The sequence below is a fragment of the Myodes glareolus genome, chromosome 9 (assembly GCF_982192425.1).
Source record: "Myodes glareolus chromosome 9, mMyoGla1.1, whole genome shotgun sequence".
Taxonomy (NCBI): Eukaryota; Metazoa; Chordata; class Mammalia; order Rodentia; family Cricetidae; genus Myodes; species Myodes glareolus.
The window spans coordinates 71,251,480-71,268,731 of record NC_142034.1 but is presented as its reverse complement, the minus strand read 5'-3'; the positions used below and the strand labels follow the sequence as shown (position 1 = coordinate 71,268,731).

The following is a 17,252-nucleotide window of genomic DNA, read 5'->3' as shown; positions in this document are numbered from 1 at the left end:
CATTTTTAAAATCTCCTATTCTTCTCTTGTCCAATCACTGTGGCAAGTCATTCTGTTTTCAGTTTCTACAAACTTGCCTCCTCGTACTTCAGACTAGTGGAAGCATGCATTGACTTTCCTGTGACTGGTTTATTTTATTTGCATAAGGTCTTTACATTCACCCCTGTGGTAGCACAAGTCAAATTCCTTCCCCTTTTAAGGTTGAATGACAGTGCCTTGTATTGTGTAACACACTTTGTTCATTCATTTACCCACTGATAGACACTTGGTTACTTCTGCTCTTTGACTTTTGTAAATAATGTGAGACCTGAAGTTAGAACTGCCACACCACTGATACTGGACACTAAACAATAATTGTGGAAATTAGCTTCTGCCGAAGATGTGATCACATTTCTTCAAGAGTTCAGTCTACAAATCAAAATATTTCTCTGTGAAGCTTTTGCAGAGGTCATTGTAGCAGTCAATCAGTTTGAATCATAGGACCGTTGAGTTGCTGTATATGTTTCTTTCACAGTTAAAACAAGAGTATGTTTGTTGCCACACACTTGCAGGAGGCTTATTTCCAGAGCCCATGCTACGGTGGACACAGCCTGCTTTGGATTCAGGCTTTAAGGAGGCAGGGACTGGAGAATCAGACGTTCAAGGTTATTGGGAGGCACATGATGAACATGAGGTTAACTTGGGCGACAGGAGATTGTCTCACAGAACCAGAAAAAAATCCAATTAGCTCCATGATTAAGGATCTTTCTCCCAGTTTTTAAAGATCTTGTTTTCATTGTTCTTAGTTACGGATAGGTGTGTGTATATCTGTACAGACACGCTGATGTCCTTACCCCTCACATCAGATCCCCTGGAGCTGGAGTTACAGATACAGGCCACTTGGTGTGGGTACTGGGAACTGAATCTAGACTGTCTGGAAGAGCAGACAGCACTTTTAAACACTGAGCCCTCCCCCACTTTTTTTTTCCTGATCCTGGGACCAAACTATGATGTGACTCCGAAGAAGACCATAAAATGGAATTATGTACCTAAGTGGAAGTATATCAAATAGAAAGATGTCACATGTGGTTTCATGAACTTAGCCCCTTGGCCAGTATTTCTCTCCTGTGATTGTCCACTGGCTGGCCAGCTGGCTTATGTCTTATTACTTTGGTACTTAAGAGGTTTCCTGTTTGCTTTATGACCAGTCTACCGTTCATATACAAGGTTAAGAAGCTTTAACTGCTTCCATGTTACTCCTGAGTTCTCAGTCCTCTCTCCGGCTCCTTCCACCCAGTTTTCAATTGTAGTTTCTCACTTTTCCATGTAATATGTGCTGATAGAGAAGAACCTCAAAGAGCTGGAAAACTGTCTCTCAAGCAAAAGACATTCTCAGCGCTGTATGCTAATGGGTTCATAGTAGATACCTGGTGATTTATTTTTGTATGCCAAAACTATTTCAAAAGTAAAATGCAGAAGTTGTCTATGCTCCTGTGAATAACCAGTCACCCATGCTCTTGTAAGCAACCCTAAATTAACCTCACTAGTTTTGCACCCCCCCCAACATAGGCCATGAAAGAAAGAGGGGAGAGTAGTCAGAAAGAGAAGTCAATTAGTGAGAAGGGAAGGGTGACAAGAGATGGTCTATGGATGAATATGATCAAAATATATTATTTCCACAAATGAAGATGTCACAATGAAGTCCATCATTATATACAATTAATACAAGCTAATAAAAAATGTAGTGCTGGGCCTGTAGCTTAGTACGTATGGTGTTTGCCTAGCCCTGGGTTATAACCCCAATCCAGCACAGGGAGTAGGGCTGTGTCACCCACCTGTAATTCCAGCATTCTGGAGGTGGAGCAGAAGTTCAAGGTCATCTTCAGCTGCAGTGAGAGTTTGAGCCTGAGCTACCTGAGATCAGAAAGAAAGAGAAGGAAGAAAGGAAGACAGAACGATCTCATTACAGTTCAGCATGAATAGAAGAATATTTGAAATTTTTGTTCTTGTGTGTGTGTGTGTGCATGTTTCTGTGTACATGGTCACATATGTGCAGTACATGTGGAAGCCAGAAGTTAATGGGTGTTTCTCTGCTCCCTCTTCACTTTGTTCACTGCAGCAGGCTTGTTTGCTGACTCCAGAGCTCACCAATTCCAGCTAGTCTATCTAGTCAGGTGGCCCTGGGATCTCTGACCACCTCTGAAGTATTGGGATTGCTGGCAGGCCACCATGCCCATCTGTTCTTAGGTGTGTTCTGGGGTCCAAACTCTGGTTTATACACTTTATCCATTGAGCCATCTCCCTAGCCCTATTAAGATGTGAGTGTGTGTGTGTGCCACAACACATCTGTGGAGGTCACAGGACAATTTGGGGTGGGGGAGTCAGTTCTTTCTGTGTTCATAAGCGGGGGTTCCAGGGATTAAACTCAGGTTGCCAAGTTTTCTTAGCAAGCTCCTTTACCCACTGAGCCATTTTGTTGGCCTTCTCTTTGTTGTTGTTGTTTTGAGACAGGATGTTGACGTGTGACCCTGGCTGGTCTCTTGCTCAGTAAGTACTACACGATGGTTTTATACAGCAATCCTCCTGTCTCAGTCTCCTGAGTACTGGTATAATAGGTATGAATGAACATTTTCTTTGAATCATCTTTAGTGACATATTTTCATCTGGTAAAAACTATTTCATTTTATTCAGTGGCAATACTAAATTACCAAATTTAATTAACTATCATATTTTGTATTTATCAATTCATATTTTATGAAACTGTTTATATTATATATAATTAGCTGTACAAAATCTTTGCTTTTTTCACTTGGCCTTAAAATTTTAAAATATTTCAAAGTAATTTCATATGTGCATATGTGTGTGTTGTTGTGCATGTCTGTGTGGCCAAAGAGGTTTCTAGTATCATTTTCAGCTTTCTTATTTTGAGGTAGGGCCTCTTGTGGTACCCAGAGTTTGTATTTTGGTTATGAGCCGAAGCATTTGACAGCTGAGCCATCTCTCTGGCCCTGGAATTTGTGTTTTTGAACAAAACTGGCTAGCATGTCCCAAAAGTCTTCTTAGCTCTGCCTGCCTCCAAGCCAGGATTGCAGATACTGGTGCGACCATACTCGGCTTTGACATGAGTTCTGGGATCTGAACTTCCGACTTTATGCCCGCACAGCAAGTGCTCCTGAACTAGTTCTCTAGCTCCTGGGAAATAGCTTAGACCCAAAGTGTGTGGTGATTCACGCCTGTAATTCTGACACTTGCCAGGCTCGAGAGGATCGTCGCATGTCTGAGGTGAGCCTGGAGTACGTAATAAATTCCACACCTCTCTGTGCTACAGAATAAAACCCTGTCTCAGACAGATAAAGAAATAGACCTAGCCGGGCAGTGGTGGCACACGCCTTTAATCCCAGCACTTGGGAGGCAGAGGCAGGTGGATCTACGTGACTTTGAGGCCAGCTTGGTCTACAGAGCAAGTTCCAGAACAGCTAGGACTGTTACACAAAGAAACCCTGTCTCGAAAAATCATTAGAGAGAGAGAGAGAGAGAGAATTGATTATGCAATTAACCATCACATACATACACACATAGGATAACTAAATCAATAAAGTGATTAAAAATTAAATTTTGGGCTTGCTCAATGGCTCAGTGGCACTCGTTGGCAGGTCTGACAACCTGAGTCCAATCCTTGGGACCGACATGGTAGAAAGAGAGAACTGACCCCTGCAAGTTGTCTTTTGATCATAACCCCCCACAGACATGCACATAAATTTTTATTTTAACTTGTCCCCAGAATATATTCAAACAGCTCCATGTGGTATTTTGAAATTTGTCCCAACTGTAGACTGACCTGCTGGCTAGAGAAACTGCCAAAGTCATTGCAGCATTTCCTTGGAGTTAGGACCTCCCTCTGCTATCTCCTGATCTAGGACTGAGACCTCAGGAACACTATCATCTCCTCTCTCGCTTCCTCCTCCTGCAACTTGATAAGCTCCCGCTTGCAGGACTGCTTTAGATCCTTCTCAGCGGATGCCTGACATAGCTAGCTAATTGTAGAGGTTTTGTTTTTTTTTTTTTTTGACAGTCTTTTCCTTTTATAACCCATTTACTTTTATTTCAGATGTACCAGTGTTTTGCCTGCAGGTATTTCTGTGTGAGGGTGTCAGATACCCTGGAACTGGAGTCACAGACAGTTGTGTGCTGCCACGTGGGTGGGGGAAGCAAATCCAGGTCCTCCAGTCAGTGTTCTCAACAGCTGAGCCCTCTCTCCAGACTTCTTGGAGAATAAAGGTGATCTCCTCGCGTGCGTGCTTCTTGGTATGGGAGTAGTTACCCAGGTTCAGGCTGTGCTTTCCGCTGATGACCCAGTCTGCCTTCTTCACAGTCTTGGTGTGAACATGGTGGAGAATGTGGCTTTTTTTTTTTTAAGAAAAAAAAAATTGTAGAAGTAAGACACTGTTGAGTTTCAATGAAAAAAGTAATGAGGACAAAAAAATAGTACTAAGGATTTTAGGCCTTTCAGAAATGTTGCTGACCCGGATGGCTAGATAAAGATAGCAGGGGGAGAAAGAGAGAAAAGGTCTCGATAAGATCTGTGTCACCTCTCAGAAACAGATGGAAGAGTGCCAGGTGAAAAGCGACAATCAGGCAGCAGGGGAAAAAAAAAAGCAAACAAAAAACCCCCACAGGGTGCCCTGCTCAGGCAGAACCTAGAGAAAGGGAGAGTTGGAAGAAAGAAGGAGAGGAACAGAGTCCTTTTCACCTGAGGCAGAGAGTCAAGAATTTTGTCACAAATAACAAAGTTCACTATTGAGACTGAGGAAATGGAGACAAAATTCTTTTTTAAATGAGTCTTTTTAGTTTGAGGGTTTTTGTTTTGTTTTCTTGTTTTGAAACAGAGTCTCACTTTGTATTCCAGGCTGTCCTGCAACTCACCATGCAGATCAGGCTGACCTCAAAACTGATAGGACCTTCCTGCGTCTGCCTCCTGAGGGCTGGCAGGCACTTGGCAAGCCTTAGCAAATAAGAGTGTTAAAAAGGCAAGCCTTGGCAAATAAGAGTGTTAAAAACAGCAGCGACCATATTTAAGGTCTAATCTCATGTAATGTTTAACTTTATTCCTTTCCTAGTTGTGACCTTGTTATTTTCTAAAAATCTCACAATCAAGGTTCCAAACTTTATGATTAAAAAACTCCTGAACTGTGACCTAGTGTGGTAAGGGATTCCTCTGACTTCTGTGACCTGTGGATTGTTTGTTAATCCATTAATTTATTTATTTTGCGATTGGATGTTCTGCCTGCACGCATGTCTGTGCAGTACACGCACTACACACTCACACACACACACACCTGGACCCCATGAAGGTCAGAAAAGGGTGTCAGATTCTCTGGGGCTAGAGTGACTGTTGTGAGCTGCCATGTGGGTCTCTGAAACTAAACCTGAGCCCTCTTCAAAGAGCAGCAAGTGATCTTAATGATTAAGTCATTCCGAAGCCTGTGTCTGTAACTTTATCTTATCTCTACCCATATCCAAGGCACCTCAGGAACAACCTAGGATCTGATTAACCAAAAGAAACAAAGTTCCTTAGAAACCTTTTAAACAATGTATCTTCAGAAGCTGACAAGATTGAATATGTGGTCATTGATAAAACACTTAAAGCTGGGCCTGGCAGGGTAAGATTGTAATCCTAGCATTTAGGAGGTGGAGGCCAAAAGGTTAGTCCTTCGGGGCCAGCCTGGACTGCGATAGACTCTATTTCAAACACACAAAACTCTTTTTCAATAAACTCACTAACTTCACTATCTTCTGACTCATCCTGAAATGTTCTTTTTCAGGGGTGGGGAAGGTGAAGGTGTGTGTCTCATGTGCCCTAAATTGGCCTTAAACTTATTCTGTACCTAAAGATGACCTTAAACTCCTGATTCTTGTCAGACGGTGGTGGTGCATGCCTTTAATCCCAGCACTTGGGAGGTGGAGACAGGTGGATCTTCGTGAGTTCGAAGCCAGCTTTGGTCTGTCTACAAAGCAAGTTCCAGGACAGAGAAACCATGTCTTGAAAAGTCAACCAAACAACTCCTGATCCTTTTACCTCCACGTCTGAGTGCTAAGATTGGAGGCATGCCATGCCACACTTCTTTTGTGCAGTGTTGGGGATGGACCCCATGACTTTCATGTGAGACACACATTCTTCTACCAGCTGTGGTACATCCCAGTATCCTGAAAGAGATCTCCATGGTGAAATCAAGAGTAGTGTAGTCAGAGCTGGGGATGGTATATAGCCAAGGCTTCATAGTAAGACCTTGTCTCAAAAAAAAAAAGTAAGACTAGAGACATGATTCAGTACTTAAGAGCACTTACTGCTCTTGCAGAGGACCAAAGTTCAGTTCCCAGCTCATAGGTCAGCTCACAACCATCTGTAAATCCAGGGAATCCAATACCTTCTTTTGGCCTCTGGGAATGCTGCACTAACCCAACACAGAAACACATATACCCATATCATACATATAATTAAATAAAAATTTTATTAAAGGGTATGGGGATGCATGTCATTTGTCCTAGGCCTCAGGAGGCAGAAGCAGACAGATCTCTGTGAGTTTGAGGCCAGCCTGGTTTACATGGTGAGTTCTAGGCAAGCCAAGGCAACATAATGAGAATTTCTAACACAATTTTTTGAGTGTTATTATTGTATGTGTACCAAGAACCACATGGCATGTACAGATGCCAGAGAACAGCTCTTGGGAGTCAGTCTTCTCTCTTTCTTGGGTTCCTAGAACAGAAATGAGATTGTCAGGCTTTTACTCACGGAGCCACCTCACTGGCCCATGTTCTTTCTTTAAAAAACATATCAGAAAAGGATAGTAGGATTCTCTTCCTTTTTATAGAGCAGTGGTTCTAGGGGTTTGTGGAACTAGGTTGAACCCAGAGCCTTATGTGTGGTAAGCAAGAGCTTTGCCACGACATCCCATCCCAGACTATCCAAGCCTATTGGAACTCGGACAATGTCACTACAAACTCTGGATACCGCACATGGAGCAGCAAGATTTGACATTTACACTGATGGGCTTTGGTCTTGCTTTGGTCTGATCTTTTCTTGCCGTTTTCTTATTCCCCACTTTTGGAACGTGAATGCTTTCTCCATGCCATTGTATAATGGAATTATGCCCCTTGGTTTTCATTTTACAGGAGCACCTACGAAGACCGCCCTGAGTCTCAGATCTTTGAACAATGTTAGAACTGTTGAGCCAAGCATAAGGCTGTCCATCTACTGCCCCAGCACAGGGAAGGCAAAGGCACGAAGACGGGGAATTCAAGGTCATTCTCAGAAACATAGCGAGCTCTAGGATCTCCTTAGCTAGGTAAGACTCTGTCTCTCAAGCATTGGGTGGGTAGCATCACAACAGGCTGAGTTCATTTTTACTGTTAGCTTGATAAGATTAAGAAATACCTGGGCATTTTTGAGGTACTTCGGGTGTGTCTGTGTCTGGTTTTCAAGAGAGAATTAACTGAGGAACAAGAACCTTCCTGAGGTCCGGTGGTGATGGCACATGTTTTTAATCCAAGCACTCGGGAGGCAGAGGCAGGCAGATCTCTGAGTTCGAGGCCAGCCTGGTCAACAGAGTGAGTTCCAGGACAGCCAAGGCTACACAAAGAAACCCTGTCTTGAAAACAAAATAAAAATTTAAAGACTCTAGGATTTATTTAGTGTTTGTTTTTTGAGACAGGGTCTCACTATATATATAGCCTTGGCTGGCCTGGAGATGGGTATGTATGTACATTGGGTTGACATCAAGCTCACATTGATACTCCTGCCTCTGCCTCCATAGTACTGGGATTAAAAGCATGTATCATCAGATCAGGTCTTTTTAGTGTTTTTGAGACGTTGCCTAGAATTCAGTGTGTAATTGGGATTGAACTCTCCAATTGTGAGATTCCAGACTATGAAAACCGAATTTAAAAATGAGTGAAATGTTCCAAGATGTTAGTGGTGGAGAATCTTCATGAGTTGCCGTCGAATAAGAAAGCAGGTTAGGTGACATGTGACACCAATGACGGGATTGTATGTTTTTCAGATAAACACGAAGAGGACATTCTTCTTGCAGTACCATTTCTGGGTTCCAGGAGACTTTAAAACCTTGTCTGTCTAATCACTAATCTCAATTAAATTACTTCTTGACCCGAGTGGCAGAGGTGATGGGGTATTCAGAAAGACTGTGTTCGCTCTCTCCTGTTGTGTTGACAGGGTTTTGTTAGTTGCTCAGATTGGCCTTGAATCCACCGAGAAATCCATAGTGGCCGAATCCGTGGCGATCCTCCTGGCCTCGGCGGCCCCAGCGCAGAAATCACAGGCCTGCCACGACGCCAGGCTTCACGATGTGTGTGTGTGTGTGTGTGTGTGTGTGTGTAGGACGGCTCATCCTCCCACACGAAGTCACACGCACGCAGCTGTGGACGACGTGCTGCGGACATCCACGTCACCCTTCCCTCCCTCGCCCCGCGGAGCGCTGCGGGACTCGGGCGGCCGAAGCCCGGCCATCACCTGCACCCCAGAACCGGTCCACCCGGCTGCGGGAAGAGGGGGAGGTGGCACCGCCCCGGCCCGTGGCACCGCCCCGGCCCGCGGCGCCTCCCTAGCGGGCTGCGCAGGAGGGCGTGTGCCCGGAGCCGGGTTTGGTCGGCCGGCACGACGCTGGCGCCGGTCCCGCAGGATCCGCTGCGGCCTGCGCTTCGCCTCCCTAGGTCGCGGGGCCCAGGTGTCCCGCACGTCAGCCCGCACGTCAACTCCGCGGGCGACGCCTCGCGAGCAGCGAGCAGACGGCCCCCGCGCTGCCCGCGGGAGGGGCGCGGCCTGGTCACGTGACGCTCGCAGCCTCCCCGGCCCCGGTCACATGGGCCGCAGCCACTGCGTCAGTCACAGTGCGGGCTGCGGGAGTCGAATCGTCGCCGCCGCCGCCGCCGCCCCCAGCGGACGGGGCGGGGATCTCGGTGCCAGGGCTCCGCCAGCCCGCCCCCGCCGCCGGCTCAGTCACCCGTCCCTGGCTCGGCCGGGCCGTCATGGAGCGGGGCGGAACCCTGGCGTCCGCCGAGTGAGGTGCGCCGCCTCGGCTCCCCGCGGCCTCCGGATCCGCCGCTGCCCCTCGCCCTTGGCAGCCGGTCGCCGCCTCCTGGGCGGGCCCGAATGCTCGTCCGGTGAAGGTGCAGGCCGGGCGCCGCCGCCACCGCCACCGCCACCGCAGCCGCGGTCGGGAGATGGTTCGGGCCTAGCGGAGCGGGGACTGGAGGTGAGAAGCCGCCTGACTGACTGACTGACGTCTGACTGAGGCGCGGCTGCGCCGCGGGGAAGGCGAGGCTCGGGCCGCGGACGCTCGCGGAGACCCTCGGGGCGGGGGGGGGGGGCGCTGGATCCGGCGTCGCCCGCTCTCTTGTCCCACTTTCTCTCAAAAATAAATTTCAAACGAGAAAAATAATAATAATAAAAAAATGTAAGGCCAACCTATTCCCAGCCAACGTTCTAGACGCTCATCTTCTGGCCATTTTTATCCTCCCCCTCCCCCGTCGTCCTTTTCCTCCATCCCTCCCTCAGATTCGGTCGGCGGATTTATCCCTTGAAAAATTTATGCTTCGTCCGACTCAAGTCATTCGTAGTTAAAGAGAAAATAGGCCCGGGTTCTGGCTATCATCTCTCTAGTAGTTCTCGCCTTCCTTCTCGCGATCCTGCGCACCTCCCCCCCACCCTCACTCCCCCATCTCCCCTCCACCGAAAGAAAAAAAAGGGGGGGGGGGCGGAATTTCCGTCCTTGATTGTCGATGGGGTTTAACTGAAAATATGGGGACCTGGGTTAGAATACGAGAAAGCCTTCTACCCGGTCGGAATGGGCCTGGTACCTGGCGATCGCGATGGCTGGGCTTTGGGTATTGGTGTTTAGGCCTCTCCTCCAGCTGCCCGTGCTCAGGGTTAATCTCGTAATTGACGTCAGTGCTTTGTTCCTTCTACTTTGCTGTCGCTTCCACTCTCTGGGAAGGGATCCTGGGGTACAGGAGTCCAGGAGGTGTGGGGGGTGTCCTTGTTAGCCTTTTCATTCGCAGATGACACCTTTATAGGGAGGCGAGAGCCCTGATGGAAAATGGTTGCGAGTGAAGTTCGAACCAAGACGGAGAGTTCGATTCAGGGTTCTCCGAGTTTCGTCAGTTGCAAGTCAGAATTCTGCCTTTTCTTCCCCGCTGAGATTTTAAACCGAAGCTAGCCCCCTTTCCAGTGCCGGAATCTAAGCCCTAGGTGCCCGTCAATAGGCTGTTTGTCTGACATTTAAAATGTGTGCTTTTTGTGGGCCTGAGGGGGGGAGGCTCGGATCCTGAACAGCTTCAAGCTTTGTTTCCATATTGATTCTCCGAAGCTTTAGAAAATCTCATATTTTGACTTATCAAAGTCCCTTTAACTTTTCAAAATTGAAATGTTTATGAGATCTTTCTTAATTGGAGATTTGATGAGAAGCCAGTGTGAACCGAGAGAGAGCCTAGAATCATCGTGTTTGGTCTTACACGTATAAAGAAGTGTTGGCAAGTGGCCACTTGGTTTTTAACAAAGCTGTCTGCTTCAACTTCTTCAGGTTTATGTTCCTTGTTCATCACTACGTTTCTCAGCCCTTCAGTCTCCAAACAAAAAGTCTCAAAAGTTATTTTTAGTTGCCTTTCATGATGAACTTCTGAAAGCCTTGAAGTAGTATTTTTTTTTTAAATTAATGCCAGCAGTTGTCATTCAGTTTGTGGTCATTTGCAGGCTGATTTTTGTTAGCTCAGCAGGAACTGTAAGCACATTTAACTTTAAGTAAAATTTTGCTTCAGATGGAGACAAGGTAGGGTGTCTTGAGACCAGCCAATAGCCACATCTTTACTGTTTGGTTGGGGTGGGCTTGGCTGTGTGTGGTTTGGAACGGACTGGACAGTTCAGGGGTGTAATGTGACTATAGTGCTTTGGTGAAGTTGTGTGATTAATTCCTAAGAAGAGAATTTTTTTTTTTTTTTAGTTAATGTTCTACTTGTCAGTCTCACATTGAGATTCATGCATTCCCTTCTGTATTCAAGTTACTGTATCCCTTTTGGAACAATGAATCCAGTTGCAAGGTGTACTTTTCTTAAAGGTCTATTGTAGTGTCTTTAGAGTGTGTACCATGTTTATTTTTATTTGCTCCAGTGTTTTATGCAGTTGGATGGATTTTGATAGTATTTTGAAGTTGAAATTGTTTATCTATTCGATCTAAGATTTTACGGCTAACCTAAAGTTATATAAGTAAGTAATCAGTATTTGAAAGTGGGAAATTGGGGATCAGCTTCAGAAAGTGCTATGGAAGCTGAAGACTGCTAGATTGTGCTAGATGTTAGGGAGCTTCCTTTTTTTTTTTTTTTTGAGGCGGTAAGGTAGAAGTCATGGTTTTATATGTACTTGACAGGAACAAAGAAACAGGTATTTAACTGGTATTTCTTCTTTTTGACTACCTACTGGCTTAGAATGGAGTCCAAAATGTATGAAACTTTCCCTTTTCTTTGTAGTACTTTTAATAAAAATCAAAGAAGGTTTTTGTTTTGTTTTGTTTGTTTTTGAGACAGGGTCTCACTTTGTGTTTCTGACTGAATTGGAACTTGCTGTGTAGACTAGGCTGGACTTGAACTTATAGAGATCCTGCCTCTGCCTCCCAAGTGCTGAGATTTAAGGTATGTGCCATTACATTTGGTTTTAAAGAGGTCTTTTTTTTTTTTTTTTTTTTTTTTTTTCAAGACAGGGTTTCTCTGTGTAGCTTTGGAACCTGTCCTGGAACTCGCTCTATAGACCAGGTACAGAACTCAAAGAGATTCGCCTATCTCTGCTTTCTGCTTAAAGACGTGCACCACCACAGCCTGGCAAGAGGTCTATTCTTAAATACTGAAGGCACAACCTGAACCCAGATGCCTCAGATTGGTAACAGTTCTTCTTTAGGCCTCCCAGACTGCCAGGGATTACAAACATTCTCCACTATGCCTGGCACCTGGGGCTTTTTATTTTGCTATGTCTCTAGTCCACATATATTCTAGATAAAAATCTTTGGTGCTTATTGTAAAGGTTTCACAACTTTCAGTAACCCTCATATTTTTACTGTTTCCTTTTTCATTCCCTCTGATAACTGAAACAATGATTTTTATTTCTGGGAGGATATTTGCCAGTCTCAGTTATTGTGAAATACATTGTAGTTAAAGTTCAAGACTGAGTAGCTACACTTCCCTGTTGTTACTTTGTAACTTTCTCTTTTGTTTTAATACCCCCCCACCCCCTTCTTTTAAATCTGTATCCATTTGGTTATTTGAAATGACACTGTGTCTAGTATGTACATTAGTAATAATAAATATCCCTGTTGTTATATGGTGTTTTTGAGTCAGAGTTTCTCTGTGTAACAGTTCTGGCTGTCCTGGAATGCCTTTGTAGACCAGACAAACTGGCCTCAAGCTCATAGAAATTCACCTGCCTCTGCTTCCCAAGTGTTGCTGGGATTAAAGGTATGCACCACTGCTTGGCCAGTTTTCCTGTTATTAACTCTTGCTTTATCACCTGATCCATTTTGTCTTGATGTTCATTTTCACTGACAGTTTTTTCTTTTGTTTTGAGACAAGTTTCCTGTATAACTTCGACTACCCTCAAGTTTTCAGCTCCCTTCCTGCCTCAGCCTCTTGACTTCTAGGATTATAGACATGTACCATCATGCCTGGCAACATCTTGAGAATTCTAGTGGTACTGACATACAGAAAGAGGGAGAGATAAGTAAATTTAGAATCATAATATTCTAGAGTATTTTAATGTTGGAATTACTTTTTAATCTTATTTTTAAGGTTTTTAAAATTTTTGAGAGGATCTCATATAATTGTCCTCAAACTGGAAGTGTGGCTGTAGTGGTTGGTGCTGGCCTTGAATTAATTTCTTTCTTCCTTCCTTCTGTTCTCTCTCTCTCTCTCTCTCTCTGACATCTTGAGACAGGGTTTCTCTAATAGCCCTTTCTTTCCTTAAATTCACTTTGAAGACCAAACTGACTTTGAACTCATAGAGATCTGCCTGCCACTGCCTCCCTACTGCTAGGATTAAGGGAGTGTACCACCAGTGCCTGTCTTGTTTGTTTTTCTGAGTATTACAAAAGTTTATTTAGCAAAAAGCTTCATATGAAAACGTACATGATCCAGTTCTACACCACAGTAAAACGGGCCCATTGGGTAGGGTTGTGCACTACTTGACTGAACAGCCTTTGTTTAAACTCTTTCCAAGGCTTTCCACATGATGATGCTGTTTTCTTCTATGCTACTATTCCAGTGTTATTTTGTTGCCCACTAGTTACCATCTCAACATTCATCAGTGGCAAGATTCATAAAGGGATCAAAGTCGTGTAGAATTCCTTGTATGTCTGCCACCATTTAATTTCAACTATAACTTCTTGTTCATAAATTTCTTCAGTTTGGGAGTGTGGTACTTGCTTCATGGCTACTCCAGCAGACTTGATGAATGAATGGGTGGTCTAGTCTTAAATTTCTGAATTTCCACCTCTTAAATGCTGGGATTACTATGGACCTGTATGTTTTAAGTTTTGTGGATTTTTGTTTTGTTTTAGTTTTTGTTTGTTTTTTTAGGCAGGGTTTTTCTGTTTAACAGCTCTGGCTGCTCTGGAACTTGCTCTGTAGGCCAGGCTGGCCTCCAACTCAGGGATCTGCTTGCCTTTGTTTTCTGAGTATTGGGATTAAATGTATCACCAATGCCTAGCTGTAGATTTTTTTCTTTAAAAAAAAAAGTATCTGTCTGTCATCTATTTATTTATTTTGAGACAGGGTCACTAAATATCTCTGATTATCCTGGAACTCATGGAGATATGCCTGCCTCTCCAGTGCTGGGATTAAAGATGTTCACCACCAAGACAGGCCTTTGAAATTCCACAGCCTGGATTGTGTTGAGTGTATCCCTTTGGTTTCATATAGTATGTTCTTCTGCTCCCTGCGTTTTCTATAAATCATAATAAGCTAGATTTAACTCATACTTGAATTTTTATCTTTTTTGCTTTTGTGTCATTTTGAGACTGCATCTCATGTAACCCCAGGCTGACTTGAACTCACTATGTTGCTGAGGATGGATTTGAACCCTAATCTTGTACCTGTGCCTGTTTTCTAGAGTTTTTAGTGTATGGAATTACTTTTTATCTTATTTTTACATTTTTAAAAAATTTTGAGAGAGTCTCATGTAGTTGTCCCCAAACTGGAGGTGTGCCTAATGCTAGCCTTGAATTTCTTCTTTCTCCCCCCCCCTCCCCAGACAAGGTTTCTCTGTTTAGCCCTAGCTGTCCTGGACTCGTTCTATGGACCAGGCTGGCCTCAAACTCACATAAATCCGCTTGTCTCTGCTTCCCAAGTACTATAGTCAAAGTTGTGTGCCATCACTGCCGGTGTTGTTTGTTTTTCTGAGTATCACAAAAGTTTATGGCTTCTTGCAAAATAGAGTGAATTCTTTGATCAGCCAAGTAAAGGTTTTCTGTCCTGTCAACTGAGAAAATTTTCCTTTTTCTTTTTTTGTCTTATATCAAACACTGAAAGGATATTTGGAAAGTGTGAGGGCATTCTATGTTTTAGTACAAGGGTCAGTGAACTGTGGCCAGTAGACTCAATGTAACCTGTTGCCTATTTTTGTGTAGCCTAAGAGGCAAGAATGGCTTTTATATTTTTATTTTGTTTTATATTTTTAAATAGTAGCAAAGAGTCAAAAGAATGTTATTTGGAAAGAGAATATTATAGGGAGCTCAAATTTCAGTGTTCATAAGTAAGATTGTATTGGAACCCAGTCAACCCATTTGTTTATGTATTGTCTGTGGCTGGACAGAGTTAAATAACTGACTCTATTGACTGCCAAACCTGACATAGTATCTTGCCTTAAAAAAGTTTGATTCTTGGGCCGGGCGGTGGTGGCACACGCCTTTAATCCCAGCACTCGGGAGGCAAAGGCAGGCAGATCTTGGTGAGTTCGAGGCCAGCCTGGTCTACAAGAGCTAGTTCCAGGACAGGCTCCAAAACCACAGAGAAACCCTGTCTCGAAAAACCAAAAAAAAAAAAAAAAAAAAAAAAAAAGGGTTTGATTCTTGCTTTAGCCGATCAAATGGACTTTAATGGATATATGGATTTACTGTAAGTTACAAGGTCCCTGGTTTACTGCAGTGGTTGTTGGGAATTTTGTTTTTAGGGTATATATGTATGTGTATACAGTGTTTGGGTACTCTATATGTACAAATGATATGCATCATGTATCATGTAATCTTACATAGTATGTAATATTGAATATAATTTTATCTTATACTGAATAGTGTATATAATATTTATAACTATATAACATAGACATTACTATACCACATAATCATATAAAACAGGTAGGGGCTGGGCATTGTCTTAGCTGTTCACAGTATTCTTAGGGTAGGGTCATGCTGCACTTGTCTGCTTTTAGTACAGCTCTGAGTGGGCATGAAGTCCAGAAAAACTGAGAAGATGGTCAGATCATAATGTTCAATTTACCTCTACATTCTACTCTTTTCTTTTCCCTGGGGAATGCCACCACTACCATCACTTTTTCCTATGAATTGTCCCTCATCCCTCTGTTTTACTTTTTATATCTGACTAGCATCCAAGATTCTGTTTCCTTAATATCTTTGAATCGGACTTATTTTCAAGATTAGGTTAAGTCTTTATTTCTTCTTGGTTTTTTGTTTTGTTTTGTTTTGTTGTTGTTCGAGACAGAATTTTGCTATAGTTTTCGAGCCTGTCTTGGAAGGTTGGCCTTGAACTCACAGAGATCCACCTGCCTCTGCCTCCTGAGTACTGGGATTAAAGGTGTCCACTACCACTGCCCAGTCTTTATTTCTTAATACCCTGTTCTGTTTTTAAAAGTTTATTTTTATCCAGATGATGGTGCTGGAAATTGAACCTAGCTCCTCTGGAAGAGCAGCAGTGCTTTTAACCCCTGAGCCGTCTCTTCAGCAACTAGTGACAAGTTTTTGATGTATGTGGTGTATGTAGATTTTCTTTGTAGTTAATAAACTTGAAACAATTTGTTCTACAGAGTGCTTGTTACAGACTTTAGAAACACAGTCAAGCCCTTAATAGTAAATGAACAAAGTGGAGTTCCACAATTCACAGGTGAAGTCTCTTTAATATATTAGTGTTTAAGAACTGCCAGTTAGCCGGGACGGTGGTGGCGCACGCCTTTAATCCCAGCACTCAGGAAGCAGATCTCTGTGAGATCAAGGCCAGCCTGGTCTACAAGAGCTAGTTCCAGGACAGGCTCCAAAGCTACAGAGAAACCCTGTCTCAAAAAAACAAAACAAAACAAAAAAAAAAAGCAAAAAACAACAACAACAAAAACCCTGCCAGTTAGCCAGTTATGGTAATGCATGCCTATAATCCCAATGGATGGAGTCAGAAGAATTATCAGTTTAAGGCCAGTTTGAGCTACGTGAAACTGTTTCAAAAGAATAAAAAACAGACTAAAAATTTCCAGCTAAAGCTGGATGTGGAAGTATAAGCTGGAAGGCTGAAGTAAACTTGAGGGCAGCCTAGATTAGCAAAACTGTCACAACCCCACAATAAACAACCTTAGAAGCTGATGGAATCATAAGATTGGATTCCTGTGAACCAGTTTATAAAGTTGTTATTATATTTTTGAGAGGGTTTCTCTGTAACAACTCTGTCTTAGAATTTACTTTGTAGATTAGGCTGGCCTTGAACTCACAGAGATGCCTGTTTCTACCTCTGGAGTGCTGAGATTAAGAGTATATGCTACCGGGGGCTGGAGAGATGGCTCAGTGGTTAAGAGCATTGCCTGCTCTTCCAAAGGTCCTGAGTTCAATTCCCGGCAACCACATGGTGGCTCACAGCTATCTATAATGAGGTCTGGTGCCCTCTTCTGGCCTGCAAACATACACACAGACAGGATATTGTATACATAATAAATAAATAAATATTAAAAAAAAAGAGTATATGCTACCATTCGCAGCTAAGGCTTACAATTTTTTTTTAAAGATTTTATTTATTATGTATACAGTGTTCTGTTTGCGTGTTTGCCTGCAGACCAGAATTGGGCACTAAATCTCATTACAGATGGTTGTGAGCCACCATGTGGTTGCTGGGAATTGAACTCATGATTTCTGGAATAGCAGCAAGTGCTCTTAATCTCTGAGCCATCTCTCCAGCCCCCATGGCTTACAATTATTAAATCTTTTTTAATGTAGCATTTATGTATTATTGAA

The 17,252-nt window shown here is 43.5% G+C and overlaps 1 protein-coding gene and 1 pseudogene across 3 annotated transcripts in view; one reads left to right on the top strand and one right to left on the bottom strand.

The window, feature by feature from the left end:
- The first annotated feature begins 9,106 nt into the window (after nt 1-9,106).
- Aff4 (ALF transcription elongation factor 4) overlaps nt 9,107-17,252 on the top strand; it is a 76,779-nt gene continuing 68,633 nt past the window's right edge. For 2 of the 3 annotated variants that reach the window (XM_087910645.1, XM_087910642.1), the window contains exon 1: nt 9,107-9,245. The gene's annotated coding sequence lies outside the window, so the exon portion shown is untranslated. The remainder of the gene's footprint in view (nt 9,246-17,252) is intronic. The other variant, XM_087910644.1, reaches the window with a different exon arrangement.
- On the bottom strand, nt 13,231-13,447 carry LOC125402689 (small nuclear ribonucleoprotein G pseudogene; annotated as a pseudogene).